Raw genomic sequence first — 27,424 nt, 5'->3', positions numbered from 1 at the left:
TATATGACAGTACAGCACTTCAAGAATAAAAATGATATCGATCAACCTAAGACTCCCACTAACTTTCTACATTTGTCAATTTCTAGAAATTCAACATAATTTTGCTTAGCCAACCCTAAATCCATGCGGGCATGAGTTGTTCAAAAATGAACATGAACAAAAAATTCTTCGAAAACTCAAGCATCGAACTTTATTACCCGAGTTGCTGCCCCAACTCTCCAGAACCCTTCCCAGACCGTGGCGTCACCCAGGTTCCCATTTATTTCCCGATTCTGTTTTGTTTAATGTGCCATCAAATCATCCCGAAACACTGTCATCAATCTCACTAATTTTATGCCACCGATAGGATCTCCGATCTACCCTTCGACAGCGAGCGACGACTGACTGAGTGAGTGCATCCATCGAGTCCAATTCGACTTAATGGTGCTGATGACGGTCAACGTTGGTGGTCCCATATCGTCGGTCCCGTCGGCGGTCATCTTGAAAGCAATCCTGCTACAGCAGCAGCAGCAGCAGCATCCCGACGACAACAAAAGAACGCAAGAAACTGAAAAACAGTGTCGAGATACAAATGGTCTGATTAGGAGCACACAGGACAGAAGAACCAACCGACCAACACGCATTGTTCGATGAGGCTGTTCTGGCTGAGCTAGCTGGTCGTCCATTTTCCGAACGCTATTTTATCACACAACGGGAGAACCATTTATTCACCGGGTGAATATCTATCTGCGTTTTCTTGTAGCTGTTGGTCGTATAGGATACCTCCTGAGCTTCCTTATAGATAGAATACGATCCGACCAACCGGCGGCGGTAGCTTCTTTACTGTTTTCTCTATTTTTCACATGGGAATGCTGCTTCGGTCGGAGTTCGAACGACGACGGACGGAACAATGCGTGTAAGAATGGTTCCGTAATAGAACATAAAAGCGCATCATTAGGAGAGCAGTATCGGTGTACTGTTGAAACCGGAGAAGGCCACCGTATCGTATAACATGGACGTTTAGGACTTTAATGGTTTTCCGATGTTGGGATTGTGGGCGCATTTATTCAAACTGATAGGATTGTAAATTTGACCACAAGATCTAGTGTAGCAGGCCTTTATAGTTGAAACGGTAAACGTGCTGTCCGATTATGATTTCCGGTACAGTCCCGGATTTTTTTTTTGCTATGTAAATTTCCTTAATTTTTCTAGGCATAAAACAACCTTCTAATTTGCCCCATATACGAAAGCAAAAAAAGGAGCAACTGGTTGAAAAAGCTCTCAATTAACAACTGAGGCAATGTTAACCGTTATGTGGCCGGCAAACTTTTTGCTTTTTTCTACACCGTGTATTTTAAATGGGTGCTGGGTACCCGGGTACCCTGCCGGCCACAAAAGGGTTTATGAATCACTTTTCTGACATAATGGCTTATGTTGGAACGCCGTTTTGAGAAGTAGAAAACGGTTAAGTTTGACTACCATGACCATGCTTAAAGTCTTTTACAGGTGGACAGGAATTTCCCTACTTTCTGTGTCATAAAACTATTGTATTTTAAAAAAAAAAAAGAAAAAAAAACCTTAATTTTTTATGGAAAAAAAAGTAAAGGAAGTATTTCATAGACACTAAACTTCACATAGAAAATTGCTAAGAAGAAAAAAAACATCAGTAGGCAAAAACACAAAACAAAAATTGTGTAACCCCCATTTTGTATCAATCTAGTGGTTTCTTCGATCAAAAATCTATCCATCACGTCAACCAATGTTTGTTCAGAATCAATAACGTGAACCAAAATCAGATCAACAAATTTCCATTCTCGACCGGCAACAGCCAACAATTCAGGCCCATATTGGTCATAAATCAAATTAGATCAAATATACGGACAGGCTTCCATAGTTACTTATGCTTATAGTATCGAAACCCACCACAGTCGACCATGAAGTCAATAAAACTTTAACTGCCATCATGCTCCCACTAACTGCACTCTGAGCTATAGAACCCGTAAGATTAGCAAAAGAAAGGGGTGCCGGAAAAAATCGCGTGATAGATTTGTCCTGATTTTATTATCCATATCACGTTGCTTCGACGTAGTTCCTTTACCATGCCGCCATGTCTCGAATCAAACAATCGTTTGCCGAAGCTGTTATAACTTAAAATGCTTTGCATTTTTTTCTACCAAATTGATGGAAGACCATGTTTACCAAATATACCACCACGAAAAACAAGATAAATTGGTCCCGGTAGAAACGGCGGCAGCGGAAAGTGAAACCCATCACAGTGCCACAGTGGGAAAAATCGACCCAAAAAACGGATCTTTTAACGCCGCTGGTTTCGGTACGTGAAGATGACCATTTCTGACGTAAAAAATACGAGAAATCGATTGGTGCTAAATTTATTCACCGCACGGCACGGGAAGTGGTCCATTTTGCCCCATTTTGCCCTTTTTTCAAACATGAAGAGAATCAAAATGTATTTTCAAACAACATGCACGACTGTAGATCATTGAAAATAGCTGCAGGTGTAATTAGAGGTTCATAGCAATCATAAAAATACATGAAAAATCCCTTCACATGCCTATTTTGCCCCATATGCCCCAACAACTGCTGGAAATTTACACTTTTACCTAATTATGTATGGATTTTCAATGTTACTGATTTGAAGTTGATTTTTTTGGCAAAAACAAAAAGCGCTAAATGTATTTTCATCAGAATCATTTTTGGGAGTTGTCCAGTTTGCCCCATTTTGCCCTATTTTCATATAAAAAGGATATTTAAAATGTATTTATAAGAAACAGATATTGTTGGGAATGTTGAAATTAGGTTAAGGAACAATTGGCAGTTAAGAATAATCATGCGCGTATATAAAAGATCTTTTCCCTATTTTACCCTACATGCCCCAAAACCTGCTGGATAATTACATATTTTGTATGGTATTGTAAAGTCACTGATTGCAAAACATGAATGAGATAATTTTTGATATATACAAATGCGGTTTATCGTTTAATAGTAGAATCATTCCGTGAATGGTACAAACAGCTGTCCATTTTACCCCAATTTGCTCTTATTGTTTTTTGTTATGTAATGAATTTATAATTAATTAAATTATTATCCCTTATTTTTATTGGTGCTGAAACCAATGTAATCGAACATATAGTCATATATACATATATGACTTTTTCTATAACTTCAGCTTTTCATGGGGAATTAAGGGTAAAATAAGCATTTGATACAGGGCGGTGCCTGAAGCTGAAGACAATCAGAATTTTCAAACCGCAGAAAAGTACACAGGTCGCTAAATTTCGCATCTGGTAAAACAAAATTTTTAATTTGCTCTACAATATGATCAAATATATGTACTTATTTCATCTAGTATGTGAAACTACATGGCTCTGGATCAGTTTGGTCTGGTTGTTCATCGAATTTAAGCAAATTTTATTACTGTTATAGTCATTTTGTTCAATGACCATTGGGCGCGCAGTTTTTTGATACCCGCTTATTAGGCTTACATTATCACATGTTAAACATCAAATATGTTTATTTTTATTTTGCAGTGCTAGAATATAGACGTTGACTGATACACTGTCATGGAAAAATAGTCATATATATCCCATATTTAGCGTGTAATAGTGCCTTGAACTTTTCGCATTTTTTCCTGCCGCACCCTTTACATTTAATCAGTTTGGTGCATGTTTGACACATATAAAGATTAAGATTAATGCTTATTATGCCCTCAATTCCCCACCAAAAGCGAGAATTAGAAAAAAAGTAAAATATTTTACCTGTCCTTTTGATTACAATGGTTTCAGTACCAGAAGTCGATTAATTCGGACATAAGCAAACACGAGAAATCAATTTATTCATTAGACGACAAAAAATCAGAACACATTAGGGTAAAATGGACATCTGTTTGTACTTTCACGTGAATGATTCTAAAGCTAATCGATAAACTGTATTTGCATGTGTCAAAAATGATCAATGACTTCATGTTGCAACCATGTTGTAGGGTGATGTTACAAAACAATACAAATAATGTGATCATCCAGCAGTTTTAGGGGCATGTAGGGTAAAATAGGGAAAATATCTTTCATATATGCGCGTGATAGCTGTTAGCTTCCAATTGGACCTAAAACTAATTTCAACGTTCCTTAGCAGTATCTGTTTCTTATAAGTGCATTTTAAATCTCCTTTTTCTATGAAAATAGGGCAAAATGGGGCAAATTGGACAACTCCCGAAGATGATTCTGGTAATAATAGATTCAGTGCATTTTGTTTATGCCAAAAAATCAACTTCAAATCATTAACATTACATATCCATTCATAATTAGGTAAAAGTGTGAATTTTCGGCAGTTGTTGGGGCGTATGGGGCAAAATAAGCAATTTAAAGAATCTTCCATGTATTTTAATGATTGCTATGAACCTCTTATGACACCTGCAGCTATTTTCAATGATCTACAGTCGTGCTTGTTGATTGAAAGTACATTTTGATTCTCTTCATGTACGAAAAAAGCGCAAAATGGACCACTTCCCGTGCCGTGCGGTGAATGAATTTAGCACCAATCGATTTCTCGTATTTTTTTACGTCAGAAATGGCCTACTTCATGTACCGAAACCAGCGGCGTTAAAAGATCCGTTTTTTGGGTCGATTTTTCCCACTGTGCAGTGGATCGTAAATCATCATCCGCAAGTTCTTACTTTCGATTTTTCAGTCGGTTTAAATCAGACAAATTTTGAGAATCTATCACAATAAAATGCAAATTCTGCCCTTGATTCGGTTTATTAAAAACAATCGCTGGCCACGTTGCAGTCATGGGACAAGCTAGCTCCGACTGGGTATGCGATGACTTTTCCGTGTCAATTGGAAATCATTCTTTTGCCAAACCAAGCGCTTCGTTGATAAATTCGACAGCGCTGAATTTAAATTATTGTAATAAAATAGCAAAACAGAATCTTTCATTGATCATCTGTTTGAAAACAGTGAAGACTATAAGGAATTCATTGTTTAGTGTATTGCATATTTCTCAGTAATTCGAATATCATTAACATAGTATAAGTTATCCAATATTATTTACCTTTCAAACTGAAGCTTTTGGAATTGACAAAGGTAACAGTTAATATTTAAAACCTCTCTAAGTGCATTGTTTCTATCGGTAAAATTTCATGAACAAATTGACGAACTATCAAAAAAATTACAGCCAAAACATGTAGGGTAATTTTCTAATTGTTGCACGGCTAAAAACTCGCCTATTGCTGCACACTCCATGTTATTCTTATGAGGTGTGCAACAATTGGCGAATTTTTTGGCCGTGCAACAATTGGAAAATTACCCTATTTTTTGCCTTTTTGAATGCAATTTCTGAAATTATCTCATTATTTCGGGTGTACTGGTAAATGTACTCGTTCAATAATAATGATTTGTGGGCGTAATATTAATACATTTACTAACATTTGTAAAAAATTTATATAAATTTGCAGAAGCATTCAAAAGTTATGAATGAGCATACATAGCATATAAGAAATACGAAAAATATTCGCAGCTTATCACCCACATCAACACTGATAACTTTCAAATCAGCCGATAAAAATTTAGCAAATATGTTGTGGGAACCCCTGCGCTCCCACCGAAGACCGTGAACGTGAGTCCCGAAGGCTCCCGAAACTGTCAACCTGACGTCAGATGGGCAATCAGATCCGGACCCGTTCAAAAGATTCGTATCAGTAAAGTGAGTGAGTGAGCCGTGGATCTTTTACAGAGAGAGCCGGGTCACTAGTTTACATGCTTCTGTGAGAAAGAGCCTAAAAGAACCGATAGGTTCTCTTTGTTTTACTCTGGTTCAGTTCCAAAACACAGCACTACGAAACACGTTTTTTTTGCGCCAAGCACACGCAACGAACAGCGGTGGTACAGTTCCCCTCCCCCTGGCCGTGCTGCCGCAAACAACGCACACGATCTCTCGCTCTCAGCTCAAGCGGGAGAGCAGAACCCGGATTGCCGGTTCTCAGCTGATCCGAAAGAAGGTGAAAAGTTCTTCCAGGAATTACTTTTGAGATTCCTTAGGAGGTTTCTCCTGGGATTCCTTCAAGAGCTCTTGCCAGAATTCCTCCAGGAAGTATATCCGGGATTCTTCCAATGCTTCTTTTCTGGTTTGCTTGAGAAAAATTTTCTGAGATTGTCCTGGATTTTTTTTAAATTCCTTCCGAAATTTCTCTAGATATCAATTCCGAAATCCGAGAGGATTATTCCTTCAAAGATTACCCAAGCAATTTTTCCTGAGATCCTTTCAGAAATTCCTTCCGTGGCTTCTTCACTTTTTTTTCTAGGATTTCCTACTGTGATGCCTCAGGCATCTATATCTGAGATTCTTTTTGGACTTACTTCTGAAGTTACCTCTGGAGTCCTTCCAGGAGCTTCTTCTGAGATTCCTTTTGAGACTTTAAGGGATTTGTTTGGGGCTCCGGGAATCCTCCAGATATTCCATCTAATATTCTCCTAATAGCTTCGGAGGAAAACCGGAAGGAACTTGCTGGAGTAGGGTAAATGCACTAGTCTTCACCCCCTCCCTAATTTTCGCCCCCCTAATAAAACATTCGTAGTTTTTGTGATTAATTAGGTAGATTGTTGTTTGCTTTTCAACGTATCTGAGAGACCAAAGAAAAATCAATCTTGTGCACTAATGATATTCCACAAAATCAATAACTTAATCTATTGAATTAGCGATTGTGAAATAGTCATGGCAATGATATATGTTTTTTTCAGCGCAATGCAAACAGTAGCGATAATCAGAACCTGGGAAGACATACAAAATCAACTCTTCAAACCCAAAATAATGAACATTGATAATCATACAAGTCTTAGGAATACACAGCAGGTTATTTTTTCAGCTAAATTGATAAAACTTATCAATTTTTAGCTATTTTTAAAGGTGACGAAAACTAGAGCAGAAAATTTTAAGTTTCCAATTTTCGCCCCTGGCGAAATCCCTTGTCCCGTTCTATTCCTATTGCGTGTTTCCGTTTTCGCCCCTCTCTTTCTCGTACTGAACTCGGGTGTGGAGATATCGAATGAGGTGAAGTTAATCTTTGTGTGGTTGGGGAAAGTGGGGCAAAATGTACCATTTATGCAAACGCGGTCATTCTAATCTATTTCATGAGTGTCTTCTGTGATTTTTGGCCACTGAATTCGAAAGTCGATTCGACACCTAACGCAATTTTCAACGATCCTCGTCAAATTGAGTCTCCTTGCTATCACACAAACTAATTCATTTTTGATGCGATGTCTTGCTGTCATCGGAAGAGAGCGAAAATGAAATGCGAGCGAGTCAGCCAGAAAAGCACGTACCAATCTGTCACTTTTAACACATTTGACTGTGAAGTCAGGTGTGATGGCAAAAACGGGTGGCTTTTGGGACTTTTCGTGGGACGAACGTTCCAAACCGTCGTGTTCTATAAGGAAATTCCCGCACAATCTATTTTGGAGGATAGTTTACTATTTTGTATCAAAGACGTTTTTCTATGCGTTTGACGTTTCACACTAGCGCCTTCTGTTGACGATATTGCACAACATAGTGATTCGTGCAACTTTTCCACCAGGTGATGGTAGTGTGAACTGGGCGATGGATTTCTATGAAAATCGTTCAAGGTGTTACGTCTGTTTGTCTTTGACTTTATTGTTCAAACTCTCTGAATTTGAAAAAAATGTTAAATTTTAGGTGTTGAAAAGCATTACGGGGCGAAATGTCTGCTGGTATTTTTCGCTTTGGCTAATAATGAACTTCCATTCAACTCTCATTTAACTATTCGCAACAGCTATGGAAGATTGTCAATCACTTGAATTCCATGTGCTTCAAATTAGAAAATCTTTTTGACGTATTTTATTTATAAGAATATTTCTGGCGTTCGTTTTAAATAAGTCGTAAGTTTGCTGAGATTCTTATGCAGATTGGACTTATTCAAATAGAACAAACGTTACTTTTTACTATTATCTCAGTGAGTTTTCTGTACAGTCAGCAGCTATGCGAGAACAGCCGAATTCGCAAATATTGTTATATCTAGTGTATGATTTCAAAATAAGAAGCCCTAAGGGCCGTAATTTATGTATGTTCCCCTTAGGTTATGTAATGTAAAAAAATCCATTTCAAAATCATTCCTTCCATTCTATTTTTTTTGCATGGGACGTCAACAGACCACCCACTTCACCCCACAAAGCGTGATGTAATTTGTGTACATACCCCATTAATACGTAATTTTTAGTTGCCCATGTTTTCTTTACAATTTATCTATTGATCTATGTATATATTACTGTTTCATTCTGCTAAACTCAAGAAGGCTAATAATATGCATACAGGAAAATATTTTTTTCTTGATTTTCCAGACGGGAGCTTGCTTTGGATAACTCAAAAAAGCAGAAGACAGTACTAAGCTTGCCGGGATAATTCGTATTCAGTAAAAGTTTAAGGATAGCCATGATCGAGTTAAGGAAAATTTATGGGCAACTGTAGGGGGCGAAAATTAAAGCAGAGGTGGGGCGAAGATTGAATTTTGGGGGGCGAAAAATAAATCACAAATCAATATTGAAAATTGTTATTTTAATGAATAAAATCTTCATTTAATGGTACTTTTGAGCTGGGTTATCACTGATTGAAGGATAATTAGCAAGAATCACCAAAGAAACATAGATATTATCGGAAATATATGTTGAAACTCAATAATTTGGATAGTTCAATGCTTTAGGGGGCGAAATCTAGTACTTTTATCCTATTTCCTCAAGAAAATCCTGTATGAACTTCATGAGAAAATGCATAAATAAAAACTGCAGGAGAAACAACAGAAAGAATTCCAGAATGAACTTCCAGAAGGATCTGCATAAATTCCAAACGAAGCTCTTGTAGGCAGGGTATGTGTTCCATCATTAATCTCACGCTCCCATATTTATCCTATTCGAAAACAAGCGATTACGGCACCGATTGATTCCGTTCTTTTTGTTTTCATGGGTGCTCACTTCTAAACAAAAAATACAAAAATAAGAAACAAAACAAACAGCGCTTCAATCCTTTGTTTTTCGTAGGATGAAAATGGGAGCCACATGCTTAAGAAGGAACCAATACCCTATGAACCCAGAAAAGAGTTTGTAGCACGCAAATTGCGGCTAAGTGTTTTCCCGTCTTCTGCTTCGTTCCCTGGCTCCGAAAACAGACGGCTTAAGTGCCATCTCCAAAGAGGACCGTCTGTCGAGTTATGTTGGCTCGGCAAGAAACCCAACCTCAGGGCGGGTTTGTTTTATAAGAGACCAAATAGCGATTTAGGGCCGATACAGAAAACTCACAAGTAGGGTATTTGTGCCTATCTTAGTCTCATTAAGGATGTGCAACATGAAAAATCACTCACAGCGCAATGTATACGCTTCAAACTTAATGATACAAACCTTTAACACACGTGCTCACTTCCACTGTTGATCTTACGATGCACTAGAGTGGGATTTACCTTCAATATTTGATTTAATTGCGATCACAAATCGCGAGCCACTCGCACCTATCTTCAGCACACCGTAAAATTTTCATCTCATCGCGGTCTACCGGGTGGCCCCTTATTCATCTCAACAGTATTTATAGCAAATCCACAACCACTCTCACATTTTCTCATCGTAGAGCATTCTGCACTTACCCACTAACGCACTCCCTTTCCCTAGCAGGTGACAGTTTCATTGTGATTGTTTTCCTCTCTCGCAAAGGAGAAGTCATAACAATGTGCGGCGCGACGAATCGTCTGTGCTCGCTCCCCACGTTTTGCACTCGCATACATTCACAGCTGATTGGCAAATCAGTGCTGCCGAACTGGATGATAGTTCGTAAAGCTTGAGCGGTAGCAGCATATTTAGATGAAAACCAAACCAAATATTTTGAAAGAAATGGCGTTGGAAAATAAAATTATTGATCGATTTGCGTAGAAGTTCGATTACCAAGATGTTAAACCAAGAAACGACCATATTCTGATTGAAAAAAACATCGTATTTGTAGTGACCAAATCTCATTCAATTAACTACTAGTTTCTTGATGTCTGGCACCGCTGTGATGCTTGCTTTGGTGGCTCGGCAGAGATGTGCGCCGCGGTTAAAACATCATTTTTGGTCGTCGGCGGCGGCGGCGTTAAAAATGAGAATTCAATATTTCGCTCTTTTACATCTCATATAGCGAAACATTTTAATAAACTATGCTTTGCATATGAGAATGTAAATACACTAAAACCTCAATTTATGCATGTTATTTTAATGCAATTTTTAATTTATGCACCTTTTTTTATGACCTGTATAAATTAAGGGAAAGCTACTCAGAACCAATATTGTGCATAAGAATATTTAATAATGACGGTAACTATTGCAACGGCGGCTAAAGGGTGTTTATAAGGATGAACAAATGGAAGTCACAGGGGAGTTTCAGGGGGTTCCCAGGGGTTTCCGCGAGGTACCAGGAGATCTCCGGGGGGTTTTCGGGGGTCTGAGGGGGTTTTCGAAAGCATTGCAGAGAGTTTCAGAGGATTTTCGACGGGGTTTGGAGGCGTTACTGGTACGTTTTCGGGGGTTTCCGAGGATCTCACGTGCGTTAAACGGGTGCAAGTGGGTCTTAGATGGATTCGGAGGCGTTAGGCAGGCGTTTTTGGGGGTTCAGATGCGTTACATTGGGTCCGAGGGGATTTTAGAGGGATTTTGGAGGCATTTCAGGAAGTTTCAGAGCATTTTCGGCGGGATTCAGAGGCGTTACGGAAGCGTTTTTTTTTATGCACAAATTTTCCTCATTTTATGCCTTTTTTAATTTATGCACCCCCAGCCATGTGCATAAATTGAGGTTTTAGTGTAGTAACTTGTAATTGCGCACTCGTATATAGTGCGGCAGACAATTAAACGTTCCATAATAAATAAAAAAAATCTATAAGGCGCAGTCCACAAATTACGTAACGCTCTTGGGGGAGGGGGGTAGTATGGCCAAGCGTTACGGCCCATACAAAAATTTTTGGATTTCCATACAAAAAAGCGTTACGGAGGGGGAGGGGGGGGGGGGTCGCAAAAATATAAATTTTAGCGTTACGTAATAAATGGATGCTGCCTAAATAATTCTTAAGTTATGGCATGAATTGAATTATTAGAACCTGAATTCTTCAGATTTCATTACATCGGAGAGAATTGGGTTGATTTTGAAATTCCTCACATTTTGTATGTATGTTAGCATTAGCATTAGCATTAGCATTAAGCGAGTCGCACAAATTCGTAGGTGGTACAGTCCTAGACCGCTGTTATGAGGGTTGCCTCCTTCCTGTCTGAACCAAAGCACAAAGATTTGGGACTAATCTCTGACTCTTGGACAAGACTGACGCAATCCTCCAATGGTCGAGCACTGTCCTGGCCACGTCCTTGCGACTGCTGAGGAATGGGAAAGGATGGTTAGTTTTGGACACCTATGAAAAATGTAGACAACTCTACGATCTCTCAGGCCTAGGTGTCACGGGAATTTGGGTGTTGTTAGTGGAAGGGTAAACTCCATAGGATACGCTTGGTTAACGTTCAGGCACACCATTGTTAGACTGCTTCGAATCAGTTGTCTGCCCAATTCATCCTCGTCATCTTGTTGGCATTTGGTCGAATTACTAGATTCTTCGGTTAATAATCTGAAATATAAAATAATATTAACATCGTACGTCAAATAAGCTACAAATTAGTGATACGCTCGCCACAGTTACATATTTTAAAAATATTTTTCATATCGTACGATACATTTACCTGAATCCTTCTGAAATAAAATGTTAATTAGCAGTACATTGAAACACTAATACTACAAAACACAAAAAAAAACATCAAACTTTGATCTTGGAATATTTAAAAATACGGTAAATATCAAGATCAAAATTTGATTTGGTAGATCTTACACCGCAACGCACCATTCTAAGGTGATCTACCCACGTTACGGGGAATTCCTCACATTTTGTATGTATGTAATGAAAAATTGACCCCCTCAATTATAAACGAACGTCGTTATGACGTCACGCGGGGAAAAGCATGCATGCTGTCATTGCACCTTGTGTGAAGAATATGATATTTGCTAGGATTTTTATATGATGATATATAAGTGACTAAAAAGTAACTAAAATCTCAACAGGATCATTGAACGAAATATTTTGTTTATTCGGCAATGAATGACATGCATTCATTTTGGGAGCGTTTAAACTTAAATCGATTATTTTCTGAAGATTATTGGGGAAATTCTAAGTTCGGCGGCGTGGTGAGTTTTAAGCTGGCGGCGTGCTAGAAAATCAAAACATCCGGCGGCGTGAAGTAATAAATCTCGACGGCGCACATCTCTAGTCCTTGAGACAAAATGAGATGAATATAGGTACTAGGCCGAAGAAGGGGGCTTTTACCCTACGGTGGATCGAGATATTTCACTTACAGAAATCGCCTTAAGCGATCCTCAAAATATGGTTGATGCTAATCGTCATTCTACCAACTCACAAAGATACCACTCACGAGTATCATCACTGGAAGAACTCACTAATTCAAATTTTTCCGTTCGCTTCGGACATGTGAGTGGAGAGACTGATTTCCTAGGCAGTATATCATGGCGTACAAAAAGACTAACAGAAAACAGGTAGAACGACGCGAACGTGAGAAATCTCGAAGACCAAAAATCTGTTACAGGGAAAGCACTAACATTTCACAAAAATACAGCATGTTTGAAGGTAACTACCAAAACCTAACGAAACATTCATTTAATTTGATAACCTAGGCTTTATTCATGTTCCTTTCATCTTCTTCTACTTCCTAGCTTTCCCTACGTGTGTGCGGTTTAATTTTGTTATTATCCTAATCTGGTTCTATCGACAGTAATCGATAATATAATATATAATATAACTTTCCTCTCCGAGCTCGGTTAGTGTGTGGAGTTTGCATGCGTGCGCATGGTTAATTGGCTTTTGTTTGTCTACTCACGGTACCTTTCAGCTGCTCATTACACTGAAAGACGGCTTGCGGTCGAAATTACTATTCTGAGGGTCAATCAAATGCACAACACCACTAAATTTGTGCAGACTAAATTTCGTTTCAATTCAACAGATTAATGACATTTCTCGTTGTCGATGACCAATGAGAGTATATTACAGGTGAGGAAGAAGAAGAGATGGCTATGTATTAGTAAGCAAAGAAAAATGTAAACACAAATAGTGACGTCACTATTTGACACGCGTTCTTATGGGAGCTCGCTTTGCTTGTAGTAGTGACATGTTTTGCACCAAACACGGATCTCACGCACACAAAGCATCTCTTCCACACCTGCATTATACTCTCATTGGTCGATGACGATGAGGGTCGTCGATGGCTCGGTGGGTATGGTGTCTACCTCATGAACACCGAAGAAAAACGTGGTTTGGCCGCCTCCGGTGGGTGAATGTTCCGATCACCGAAAAAGTTGCTTGATGGCGGAGCTGATAATGGGGGTCGTCGGTGGTTTGGTCGGTGTGGTGGCTACCACATGAATGCGGATGAAAAAACGTGGGTTTTCGGACGCTCTGTCGGAACGGTTGTTCCCTTCCAGGTTTCCCCCCAAACCGGGACTTTTAAGCACTGCGACGTGGGGTCGAGAGTGCGTTTAGCGAAAAGGTACGGTGTGCTGAGCTTTCGGCCGTGGATCGCTAGATCGAAATCCTGAATAAAAAGCCGTCGAACGGCAACAAAAATTTACTCCACACAACAAAAAAATATCAATTACCTTTTTTCTATTCACGAGCACGCACACACAATCTACTTGACCGCACGTAACCTTTTGGCTTAGGTTATTGAACTGGCCAAATTAAACACACCGCGACACTAAACTTAGAACACGCACTCCCGCCTCTTCCACGGTCCAGGTCAAAGATCCTCAGATAAGATCGGATCCCAAGACTTCGTGGCCGGAAATACGTGAAATTACCGACGTAATTTTACGATCTTTTCAAACGACAGTTCGGGCTTGAACATTGAACCTCTGTTCGGGATTCGTGGTGTAGTGGATAGAACGGCAGGAATTTTATTTACATGTATTAGACTTGAGTGATGCGGGTTTAACGGTGCATGTCATTTCGAATGGTAATCTCTAATATCGCAATACATTTCATATGAACTTTGGAATTTAGTACATTGAAAAGCATTAAATGGAAATAAAAAATAAATAAACACGAATAATGAATTAACATTGAAGAACATGAAAAATATATTCATATTATAATACAATTTATGTACATTTTATATACATTTTATATAACTTATTGAATAAATCCTAAAATAATATTTACAACGAAGTGACCATGCTGCAAGTTGAATCCTGGAAAGAGTTTCTAAAGAAATCCTGGAGGCAGTTTCCGAAAAAAAATCCAGAAGAATTTCCCGGAATGAGTTCCAAAAGGAATCCCAGAAGAAGTTCCCGAAGTAATCCACGTAGGAGTTTCTGAAGAAATTCCAGAAGCAATTCCTGGCAGAAACCCATAAAAAAATTCCGGAGGAATTCCTGATGGAGCTCCCGAAAGAATCCAGGTTCTTGGAGAAATCCCGGAAGAAGTTCCCGGTGAAATTACCGTATAAATCTCGGAAACAATTCTTAAAGCAATGCCAGAAGTCATTTCTGAAAGAATCCCGGAAGAAGGTCCTGGAAAAATACTGAAGAAGTTTTTGGAGAAATACTGGAAGAAGTTCTTCTCGGATTCTTGTAAGGATCTCAGAAAGGAGTCCCAGAAGGAACTCCGGGAGTAATCTCGCATAGACTTCCTGGAAGAATCCCTGCCGGAATTTTGGAAGGAGTTTCCGGAGGAATCTTGGAACAAATTACTGAAGCAATTTTAGAGAGAATGCCTGGAGGAATCCCGAAAGAAATCCCGGGTATAATTTCAGGATTTATCAGGAAGTAAAAAATACTTATAATGACTTTCCAAAAGAAACTATTAGGAGAATTTAGGAGTCATTCAAAATGGAAAGATCCCAGAAATCTCTGGAAGATTCTCGGGAGTACCTCCAGGAAGAATCCTGACGAGAGCTCTTGAAGGAATCAAAGACGGAATCTCTTCGGGAATCTCAGAAGAAACTCTTGGAAGAACCCCAGAGAAACCTCAAAAGCTTCTTGAGAATCCCATATAAAACTCCTGGAGGAGTTCTGGAGCAAATTTGTGGAGAAACCGGAAAGGATTTATTGGAGGAATCGCGGATGTGGGATTCCAGAAGGACATCCTGGAGGGATGCCACTGGGGTAAAGAAAAATCCCGTTTCTTGACCGATAGGACAAGAAATTTCTCGTGATCTGCATGCTAGGGTATCGCGCCACTTGGGCGGTGGCTTCTATATTCGTCTGTTATCCACTATAACTCAGTCAATTTCGAACCAATTGACTTGAAATGTTGTACACGGGAAGATACTATGCCTATCTCACCACATTCCAAAAGTTGTGTCAATTGGTTCAAATATGACTGAGTTATAGTGGAAAACAGACGAATATAGAAGCCACCGCCCAAGTGGCGCGATTCCCTACCCATAATGGAGAATGCAGCTCCCGTACATGGAACTACAGTACGTGTACATCAACTCTGGTTTCAAGGGCCTTTTCTACTTTTATCGCACAAATTTGTAAAGAAATCCGTAAATAATTAACACAACAAGCGTCCAACAATTCTTACTTCTTTTACTTTTGATGTTAATTGTATGTGATGTGCTCTGAACTCATCGTAAGCCGAAATCTTCTAACTTCAACTTGTATGATCAACTATGCTCATGCCCATTATTATCCATCTTTTAACCACCATTTGGCACTGATTGCTCGAACATACCTTCTATAATCAACAGGCAATGACAAAATAAATCATCTTCACCTTCGTACAAACCCTCCCATCCCAATTCGCTTACACAGCCTAAAACAGTCTCAAAATCCGCAACCTCATTATCGACAGCGGTTGACTATCTATGGAAAGGGGACCCACAGCAAAAAAAAACTGAACCACAAGCTTAATAATGATGCTGCGGGATCATTCCAGTATGTGCTACAATCAATTACAGATCAAATATTGATATATCGCTTGTTCGCAACCATCACGCAACACAGGAAAGAACATCACGCAATCAAACATTGCTCAGCCAGTTGGCCCATTTATCTCTGCACAAATGGATGTGGCCAAAAACTGCTCGGCTCTGCACAGTTAGGTTGTAGGAATGATGGTGGTGCTTTAGGAGACAATGCAATGCTGCTGCTGCTGCTAGCCCTTCCCCCTATAGTCTTCCTCACCACGTAAGGATAGGGCCATCAAAAGATGGCACCCTTATGTAGCGAGCAGTGTCAGCACTCCTCCTCCAGGCAGGGGTCTTCTGCCTGATGTTCTCGATTTCGATGTTCGCCTTTTTTGTGCCGAGTAATCCTCTCCTTGCGGGCTCGTTGCAGGCAGGCAGGCAGAGGAGCCATCATCAGGCGCACCCTTCCATCAGCACAACCGAGAGGAAGTTGCTTCGCACAGTCATAATTCAATTTAATCCAATAATATTATTACATGATTACGAAAAAAAGAAATCTGTGTGAGAACGACAGATGGTGGGAAGTGCTTTGCCTGCGTTTTGTGGCTGTGAAGTGTGTGATATACGTGTTATTTGTGGGATATGATCCATTTTTTTTTCAAAAGGATATCATTTGAAATTATTTCATGAAAAAATCTTACTTATTATAATTTTTAATGTCCCTTTCTTGTGAAAAATACCATCACATACTATCGATTTAAAAATAATAATTTTCAAGTGTTGATTACCCAACAAACATTTTAGCTGTATAAGAGTTCAACAAAACAATTTTCAAGCAAACTTTTGCTTGAGAACCGGTTATTCAGTTGCCTCTGTTTGTTGAATAAATAGGTGATTTGTAAACAGTTTCATAGAAGCAACATATATATATAAACCACCGGCTAGAATAAATAGTGAATCACAGTCACAGATGGGAGCAAAAGAACACCAAATGCCCGATTAAGCTAGCTAAAACACTAGGAGCCAAAGTTGCAGCCCTTCAGCGCACATAGCGCTAAATGAATTCTCGAAAAGAAAAGGAAACTGACGAAGACATTCCTCAAATCTCCTCATACTCATCTGAACTGAATACCTGGCTTGCCTAACCTACCTTCCAGAATCCTTTATCCAGATTACCATTCATCAACGCAGAAGAACTCAATACAAAAAACGAAAAGGTTGAAAATTTAGTTTCAAAATATGCCGCAAAGAAAACCAACACCCGAGCGAGCGTGAGCAACCTTGAGTCTCGATTGTTCGATTTTTGTCAATATTGATATCGATCGTGTCCCTCCTGCCGGGCGAGAGGGTCGAAGTTGCGAAAGGACGACGACGCTTCGTTTGATGCTCGACGTCTGTGGTCTCGTTCCTTGGCGATGGGAATCGTCAGCTTGGCGACATAAATTATCGCATCGGAACAGGTACTTTACCGTGTCTCCCGACGACAACGACGGCGATGGTGTGAATTTCTGTGTGCATTCACAATACCGACTTTGAAGTTAACTCAAAAGCAGGTATTGCTGGCCTGGCACCAGATCAGTGCGAGGACGGAGCCGTGGTACCCGGAACGGAACGGAACGAAGTGTGGAAGATTAATAAAATTGTCATCGTTTTCTGCACCTACGAATAATGGGCTGGGATCGATGCAACGCGATGTGGGTGGTCGACTGGTCGATCGAGGTGACATTCAGAGGAAGGAGTTGCAGAAACAGACCGTTTTATCCAGAAGAACCTGTTCTGCTGATTGATTAAATGATCATCGAAAAGGAGATATCCTCGTTAACCTGTTAATGCCAAAGGTAGCATTCAATATTGGAATAAACATGCTATCAATAGTTAAGTTCCAATTAAATAAACACGATTTCACGACAAAAGTGGAAGTCTGTGGTGAAGTTTCGAAAGAAAGCTTCAATGTAAGTTCGCAACATTTTCAATTTTCTCAATTTACATTTCAGCGCAAATATGTCACTATCTTTATATCCTGATCCGTATAGGTACAAGACAACTCAAGCGAGTGAAAAAGATGATATCTACTTAAAAAAAAAGAAAAACTACATAACAGCTTATTACAAAAATGTCTATCAATTTCAAAATTTCTTGAAGTTTTTGTTACGCTCCCACTGTTCCACTGTTCCAAAGAATCTATAACAAACTATTTTATTTAACTTGACCATGCTGCGATTGCCTGGGTTTGATTCCCGGTCCGTCCTGGACCTTTTCGTAAAGGAAAATCCAGAAATGTTGTTGCATTTTTTTTCATCAATTTTTTACATCGTCCGGCCTATTGTGGCATATTTTCCTATTACAATATGCTCCTCCCCACCACGATAATCCCAGTAAAGTAATCCGGAAGAAATGCCTGCAGGAAACCCGGATAAAATTCCGGAAGGAACACTGGACAGAAACCCGAACCCGAAAGGAATCCCTGGAGGAATCCCTCAAAAATTCTAGCAGAAATCCCAGCCGAAGTCCCTGAAAGAATCCTGGGGGAATCCTAGGGAAATTCTAGAAAAGAGTTCCGAGAAGAATCTATGGAGGAAACCTGAAGGAATCCCTAAAAGAATCTCAAAAGGAATCCTTTTTTTATATTCCTGGACAAATCCTTCATAGAATTCCGATCTCTGAACGAATCCTTGAGGAATCCCAAGAAAAACCGCAAAAGGAACCATAGAAGGAATGCCAAGAGGATCTAAAGCAGGAATAATCAGCGAAGGCATTCCGGAAGGAATCCCTAAAAAAAAATCCGGAAGAATTCCTGAAGGAATCTCAAGAGCAACTCAGGAAGGAGTCTTTGAAGAAATTCCAAGAGAACTCCCTAAAGCAATCCCTGGTTAAACTTTTAACCCTTCCGTTACCAACCCCCTTTAACGAGAGAGCGAAAAAACACACTTTTCGCCATAACTTTTTAGTTTTTCAATATTTTTCAACCAAATTTTGACACAAGAAGCACATCTCATTCCAACTTAGGGACTCGTTTAGGATTATTGAAATGGCCACCTGGTTCCGGAGTTATTCCGGAATCAAAATGGGTCATTGGAATAGGCCATTTTGGGAAAAATATGTTTGAAAGTTCATCCCGGTCACTAAGTGCCTTGGGGCCAGTATTACGGATGTTCCGGGGAACCGGTTCTGAGGTCAATTTTTGAATATGTTTCAATACCATCATGCGACACCTCAAATTTCGTGATTTTTCAAGATACATAATTCTGAGCTATTTTTGTGCTATCCGAAATACTTCTGGCCATTTTGAAATTGATATGCGGATTTCACGGGAATCGGTTCCGGTGGTTCCAGGGTCCGTTTTCGAAGATGAACAAACACCACCATGCGACATATCAAACTTCATGATTCTGAAAGTTATAGCATATCACGATGATTTGACGCTTTGAATATATTTGGGCATTTTCGAATAAGCTTACCGATTTCTAGAAATTCAGTTCGGGGGCCATATTTTGAAAATAGTTCAATATTGTCATTGGGCGTTTCAAACATCACGGTTTTCGAAATACACCATTCTGTGCTAGTTTAACGTTGTCTGAAATACTTCTGGCCATTTGGGACCCGATATACGGATTTCTCGGGAAACCGGTTCCGGTGGTTTCCAGATCATTTGTTTCGAAAGTAAACAAATACCGTCAAGTGACAACTCAAATTTCGTCATTTTTTAAGATACATCATTCTGAACCGTTTGGGAGTTATCCGAAATATTTGTTTTCCTGCGGTTCATTCTGGGACTTCTCCAAGCATTTCTCTAGGAATACCTTTATCGGTTCTTCCAGGGATTTCTCAAGTTATCCCTTTATTTCTTCAATGAACTTTTCTTTCTTCTCCAGGAGGCCTGATGGGGTTTCACTAGTAATAGCTGAGATTCCTCCAGCAATCCGTCCTAGGATTTCTCTAGAAATTGCTATTAGGATTCCTTCAGGAACTCCTAGTGGGATTATTCTAGACAATCTCCTGGATTTTTTCACCTGGTGATTTTTCCAGGGATTGCTTCAGAGGTTTTATCCAGGGGTTTCTCGAAATTCCTCATGGGATTCCTCCAGAAGTTCCTATTGGCCTTCCTTTGGGAGTTCGAGAAACTATTGCTGTGGATTTTCCAGTAATTGCTCCTAGAATTCTTTCAGAAATTCTGACTGTGGTACCTTCAGGAATTCTATTAGGGATTGCTCTAGAATTTTCTTCTTGTATTCCTGCTGGGATTCTTCCTGGCAGTCTTCCTAGTATTTTTCCGGAAATACCTTCGGTGATTCTTCCAGAGATTTCTTCAAGGATTTATCCAGAACTTCTTCCAGAAATGTCTCCTGCGATTCCATCAGGGACTCTATCTATGGAGTCCTTCAGAATACCTCTACCGATTTTCCCAAGAAAAAGGTATTCCTCCAGGTATTTATGCAAGGATCTTCTATTAGGATGCACCCCTATTCCTGATTTGGTTTCTCCAATAATTCCTGTAATGATTCTTCGAGTAAACTCATACTAGGATGTTTCTAAAAATTCTTCTATGATACCTTCCAGAACTCTACGAACTTCTCCAGAAATCCCTTCAAGAATTCTTGGTAGGATCAATCAATACTATCTTCCTGGGAGTATTCCATAAGCTCCTCCGGTAACATCTTCAGAAATATCCAGAAATTCTAGCTTGAACTCCTCAAGCAATTGCAAATGTGGTTCTACCATTCTTTCTAGGACTCCTCCAGAAGCTTTTACTGAAATACCTTCAGAAGTTCTTTTAGGGATTTTCCAAAGATTTCTCGTGAAATTGCTTGACGAATTATTGCTGGGATTATTCATGGCAATATTTATGAGATTTTTCCAGAAGTTCCTCCGATGATTCCTCCAGGGATTTTATCCAAGGTTTCCTCCTGTAATGTCTCATGGAATTCCTCCAGCACCTCCTCGGACTTTCAGCTGGGATTCCTCGAACAATTCCTCCTGCGGTACTTCCATCTATTCTTACTATAGGACTTCTCCAGATATTCAAACTGTAATACTTCAGAAATTCTGCTAGGAATTCTTCTGGAGCTTTCTCCAGGCTTTCTTGCTGGGGCCTTCCGGGCAATCTTGCTGGAATTCTTGCAGAAATGCATGCGAATGTTCTTCTAGGGATTTCTCTAAGGACTCATCAATGAATTCTTCCAAAGATTTTATTCAAAGATTGCTCCGAAAATTTCTCGTGGAATTCCTGCAGAAACACATCTTGGCCTTCCTCCAAGGATTTTTTGGGAGCGGACCTGGTGTGATGGTTAAAGCGCATGTCTTTCACGCTGAGGACCTGGGATCAATCCCAAGGATTTTTTGAAATAGCTCCTCCTTCGGTTCTTCCAGCAATTCCTCCTCCAGAAGTTCTAACTATAATACCTCCAGGAACGCTCGTAGTAATTCATATATGAATTAATCCTGGCATTAGAATAACTAGTCACAGAAGTCCAATGTCGCGACTGTTCGTGTGACTAACATCTAGTTTGCCACGCCATTACAGCGTCAGAAGCGGTACTAGAAGTGTCAAATAAATTTTGTTTACCAAAACAAATGATGCTCTTTAAGCTGGGTACTTAAAAACAATCAATTATTACAATAAAAGTTATTATTTTAATTAAATAGCAAAAGTGACTACAGCGTCATTGGAGTTCTAGTGTATTTCTATTATCCTGGCATTCTTGCTGGAATACTCCCAGGAAATCTCCCTGAGATTCGTTCAGAAATTCCTCCCGCGATTCATTCAGGGCCTTCTCTATACGTTCCTCCAGAATACCTCTGCCGGGTCTTTCAGGGACTTGTCCGGGTATTCCTCCACGTATTTCTTCAAGAAATTTCTGTTTAGATTCTCCCCGGCATTCCTGATGGGATTTATCTAGAAATGCCTGTACAGTTTCCTCCAGCATTTCTCCTTCTGCTGATGTTTCTACAATAATACATCTCAGAATGCTTCTAAGAATTACTTCAAAGATTTTTCCTAAAATTCTTCAGGAGGAATGCTAGAACCATTGTGGCAATTGCTTGAGGGAGTCCCAGCTGGAATTTCAGGATTAAACCTCTGAAGATGTTCCTGGAGGAATCACCGGAGCAGGGATGGGAACACTCACTTGCAAAGAGTTACACTCACTTGCTATTTTCTCAGCTCAGAAGCGTGCAATCAAAAAACAATGCATGGACGACTTTTGCCTTGTGGTTTTATCTAAAAGTTTACCGAATAAAGTAAGGGTCGCACACGCATACCGAAGTCGTGACAGAGCTGCGAAGGCAACTCTCCACAAGGTGAATGTAAATTACACTCACCTCGTGTAGAGTCGCTTTCACAACCCTGTTATGATTTTGGTATGCGTGTTCGACCCCTACTCTATTCGGCAAACTTTTAGATAGAACCACAAGGCAAAAGTCACCCATACATCGTTTTTTGATTGCACGCTTCTGGGCTGAGAAAATAGCAAGTGAGTGTAACTCTTTGCAAGTGAGTGTTCCCATCCCTGCACCGGAGGAGCTTCTGAAATAATTCCAAGAAGATTGTCTTGCATGATCCCACCATACATTCGTGGAGGAATTTCTGGAAAAGTTCGTACAACTGTGGAAGGTAGCATATACGAAATTTCTAGAGAAGTCCTAGTATGAGTTTGCTGGAAGAATCACCACAGGAATTATTGGAGAAACCCCATCAGGACTGACGGAATCTTAAGAGAAGTTCCTTGAATAAATACCTGGACGAACACTTACAGTTCTCATTGAAAAAATCCGTAGAGGTATTCTGGTGATCTCCATAGATAGAGTCCCTGATGGAATCGCAGGAGACATTTCTGGATGAATCTTGGTAAGATTTCCCGAGAGTATTGCTGTAATTATACCAGTAGAATTCCCTCGATGGATCTTACGAAGTATGCCTGGAAATACTCCAGTTGGAATTACTTGAGGAATCCCGGGTGGAATAAATCGAGAAAGACCAATATGAGTTCATGGAGAAATCCCATCAGAAATTTCTGAAGGCACCCCTCGATGAAATCTCAGGAGGAAGTCTTGGATAAATTCTTGAAGAAATCTCTGGTAGAATCACCGAATGGATTTCCGGAAAATACTAGGGAGTTTGCCAGGAAAAAATCCCAGCAGGAATGCTAGAAGAAAACACTAGAGCAATCCCTGGAAAAATCACAGCACTAATTGCTCGAATTCTGAAAGAAAGGCCAATAGGCGCTCCTGGAGGAATCCCATGAGAAATTTCTCGAGAAATCCCTGGATAAAATCTAATAAAGAATAAAAAAAACAAGGGCATTGTATACTTTTAGGCGTTTATCTGTGTCTAAGTTTTACTGATAAAATTAACAAAGTATTCGTAAAAGATTCAAGATGAGATTTAGATTCTACTATGATTGATCCACCGAGTAAAGCAGCCATGACGATCAAATGTTTCCTCAGAGGTATTTAATGGGCAATAGAGTGATTTTATATTGGAATAATTCAATCATCGCCGACAACCTGATTAGAATTGCAGAATAGCAGCTAGTAGCAGCCAAATTTGATTTCAATATCTCCCAGGGATCCTTAACAAAACCATAGAAGTAGTCCCGAAGCGAAGCTTGTTTTGTATGGAACAGTTTGTATGGGGAAAATTTGATTTTTGCCTTTCTCGTACACCAAGGTGTACCGAAAGGCTATATGTACACTCCAAAAACGAAAATTTGATAGAGCCTCCGGAGGGGTCAAGTCTTATATACCAATCGACTCAGCTCGACGAATTGAGGTGATGTCTGTGTGTGTGTGTATGTGTGTGTGTGTGTATGTGTGTGTGTGTGTATGTGTGTGTACAAAAAAACACATCACTTTTTGGCAGTAAACCTCAACCGATTTTATTGACCGACGGTTCATTCGACGCGGAATCTGGTCCCATTGTTTCCTATTGAAAATGGTTCAGATCGGTCCAGCCGTTCCGGAGTTATGGCCATTTAGGTGTTCCGGACCGGTACCCCAAGAGGGGGCCAGATATGAAAACGCTACAAACCCATCCATGCGGCACATCAAACTACGGCATTTTCGATAACTTGATGAATGGTAAGCAGAAAAATAGTCTCAGACCATATCTGAACCGGTAGTGTCCCGGAACCGATTCCGGGTGTCCCGCCGGAAGCGACCAAACATAAAAGTGAACTAAACCCATGCATACGACATATCAAACCGCGGCTTTTTCGATAACGTGGTGAACAGTAAGCAGGAAAACATTCTCAGACCATATCGGAACCGGTAGTGTTCCGGAACCGGTTGCAAATGTCTCGCCGGAAGTGGCCAAGTATTAAAGTTAACCAAACCCATGCATGCGACATATCAAATAGTGGCTTTTTTGATATCCTGATGAACAGTAAGCAGTATAATATTCTCAGACAATATCTGAACCGGTTGTGTCCCGGAACCGGTTCCGGGTGTCCCGTCGGAAGTGGCCATATAGAAAATTGAAATAAAACCATGCATGTGACATATCAAACCACAGCTTTTTCGATAACCTGATGAACAGTAAGCAGGAAAGCAGTCTCAGACCATATCGGAACCGGTTCCAGATGTTCCGCTGAGGTGGCAAAGTATAAAAGTTAATTAAACCCATGCAAGGGATATATCAAATCGTGGCTTTTTTGATATCCTGATGAACAGTAAGCAGGAAAATATTTTAGAACATATCTGAATCGGTTGTGATCCAGAACCGGTTCCGGGTGTCCCGCCGGAAATGGCCAAATATAAAAGGGAACCAAACCCATGCAAGCGACCCATCAAATCGCGGATTTTAAGGCATCTTGATTTGACAAAAAAAAAGTTTCCGACCATATTGGGGACAACCGGTAGTGTTCCGCAACCGATTACGGTTGCCCCATCGGAAGTGGTCAAATGTAAAGGAGAACCAAACCCATAAATTCGACACATTTAATGACTTTTTAGGTAAGCTGATGAACGGTTAACAAAAAAATCATAGACCATACTTTGGAAAACCAATAGTGTGCCGAAACCGGTTCCAGGTGCCCCGACGGAAGTGGTAAAATGTAGAACGGAACCAAACGCATACACGCAGCACACTAAATAACGGCTTCTTCGATAACGCGAAGAAGGTCAGTAAGAAAATAGTCTCAGGTCAGTAGTATTCCGGAACCAGATTCGAGTGCCTCGCCGGAACTGGCGAAATGCACGAATGAACCAAACCCATACATGCAACCCCCATCAATTTGCGACTTTTTAGGAGAACTGATTAATAATTTGCATGAAACTAGTCTAAGACCACATCAGGGACAATCGGTAAGTGGTAAAATGTGAACCGAAAGTTGTAAATGTGAAATTGAAACAAATCTATGCGTGTCGTACCATAAAACCACGCTAATTCGACAATGATTGCTGTCAAATTACCTGTGTAAACTTTCAATTCGATAAACTAACTCTATTTTAGTTTTGTTTAGATTGTATGATTTGTTTTTGAACACAAATCTTACAGATATTGTGGTGGTACGAATTGATAGCTTGTACATTTTACGATTTTTGGCTTCCGAGGTTCACTGCGGTTGATCACCAAACGGATCAGGTGTCGGAATGCACCAAATTAGAACTTTCGGAAGTAGCAGCTGCACGAGGAGCCGCTGCGGGTGTAAGTAACATCACAATATCGTATCATTCGTATTTACAGTGTATTACACTGTGACATTTGAACATTTTTTAATTCAACAAATTTCGTATGCGCGGGGTACAAGTTAAAAAGTGTCTTATTGAAGAGTGATGAATACGCGGGGTTTGACAGTACATCAAATAGCAGCTTTTTTGATAACTTCTTCTTCTTCTTTATACCTCGACGTTCGCATTGGAACTTGGCCTGCCTCTCTTCTACTTAGTGTTCTTTAGAGCACTTCCACAGTTAATAATTGAAGGATTTTCTTTGCCCGCCATTGCATGAATTTGTATATTGTGAGGCAAGTTCAATGATACACTATGCTCAGGAAGTCGAGAAAATGTTCCCGACCGGAACGGGAATCAAACCCGCCGTTTCCGGATTGGCGATCCATAGCCTTAACCACTAGGCCAACTGGAGACCCTTTTTTGATAACACGATGATCGATTCGTAAGAACATAGCCTCAGACCATATTTTTGACAACCGATAGTGTCCACGTCGACGGATAGATCGTGAGAACATATACGACGAGAAAGGCACTATCACCTCTAGGTGGATTAATTTGGGTTTTTTTTAAGTGGCATCGTTTAATAGCTCTACAATCAACTTTTCTGTGTCTGATATGTCATTCGAATGGTTTATAAGTAAGCATTTAGAAACTACTTCAAAAGTTCAACATCTATCATTTAAGCCGAAGATATGCAAAGATGAACAATTCACCTAGCATCACCCTTGTTTTACTGCTAAATTCTCCCCAGTAGGAAGTTTAGGACCCGGGTTTTAACATTAGCAGCAATATCATTCCAATAATGGAACATGTGTTCAGTAATAAGGATTCTAGTATGTTCCTTGCGTACTAGCACTTTCCAGTCTTCGAAGAGTTAGTACATACATGGATCCCTAACTCAATTTAATTTCCTTTGCATTGAGTTTAGCCTCAGATGGTGAGGTTTTTAACTATATACAAAGTAAAGTTCGTAAACTCAGTTTTTTTCAAAAACTGGAAGTCACCAAAACACCAGTAGTAGGACTAAATGCTATAACTCCTTGAATTACAAGAACACATATTCCAAAATTGAAAAATAGGACGACACTAGATTTCGGTTTGGTAGATCTATCACCGCAACGCAACCCAAAAAGGCGATCTACCCACGCTACGGGCTCCGTTAAAGATCGAGCATCTTTTAAACCCCCTCAACCATTCATCCCTCAGCACGGGTCGCCTGACACCTTGGATTGGGGTTACCTGTTTGGTGGACTTTTACCCCCGGAACAGGTGGTTCGTAGTGCTATTCTAAGCCGGCAGCTACACGGGCAATTCTTATGCTAATATCTCGATAAGTATTTGGATAAGTAAACTGATATTCCAGGGTTTACTGGTCCAAGTGGTATACTATCAACTACTGAACCGAAATCTAAAATTAAATCAAGTCAATTTTCGATTTTTGGCCACCTGAATCCCCTTAGTGCAGTATGAAGAACTAGCTTTTAGTTAAAAGTCAAAAAAGTCTATTAAATCGTTCTGATAGGTTCCACATAGAAGACTTTTACGAGTCTTGGTTTGCTGAAATTTAAAGAAAATTAAAGAAAGTTTCGCTTTGTAATTCCAGCAAACAGTTATAAAAGTTCAAGTTCTGTGAAATCATTTTAACCTTCCTTTTACATCATGTTGGGAACAGCCCACTTGCGTAGTGTACGGTTTGGGTAAAAAATGATCCTAATGCTAAAGGAGGGTTAATTCAATCAGAATTCTCTAACATTTGCAATAAGTTTTGGAGTTCGTAG

Source organism: Aedes albopictus, chromosome 2 (assembly GCF_035046485.1).
Source record: "Aedes albopictus strain Foshan chromosome 2, AalbF5, whole genome shotgun sequence".
Classification (NCBI taxonomy): Eukaryota; Metazoa; Arthropoda; class Insecta; order Diptera; family Culicidae; genus Aedes; species Aedes albopictus.
The sequence above is the reverse complement of the archived record's forward strand: the minus strand, read 5'-3'. Positions refer to the sequence as shown.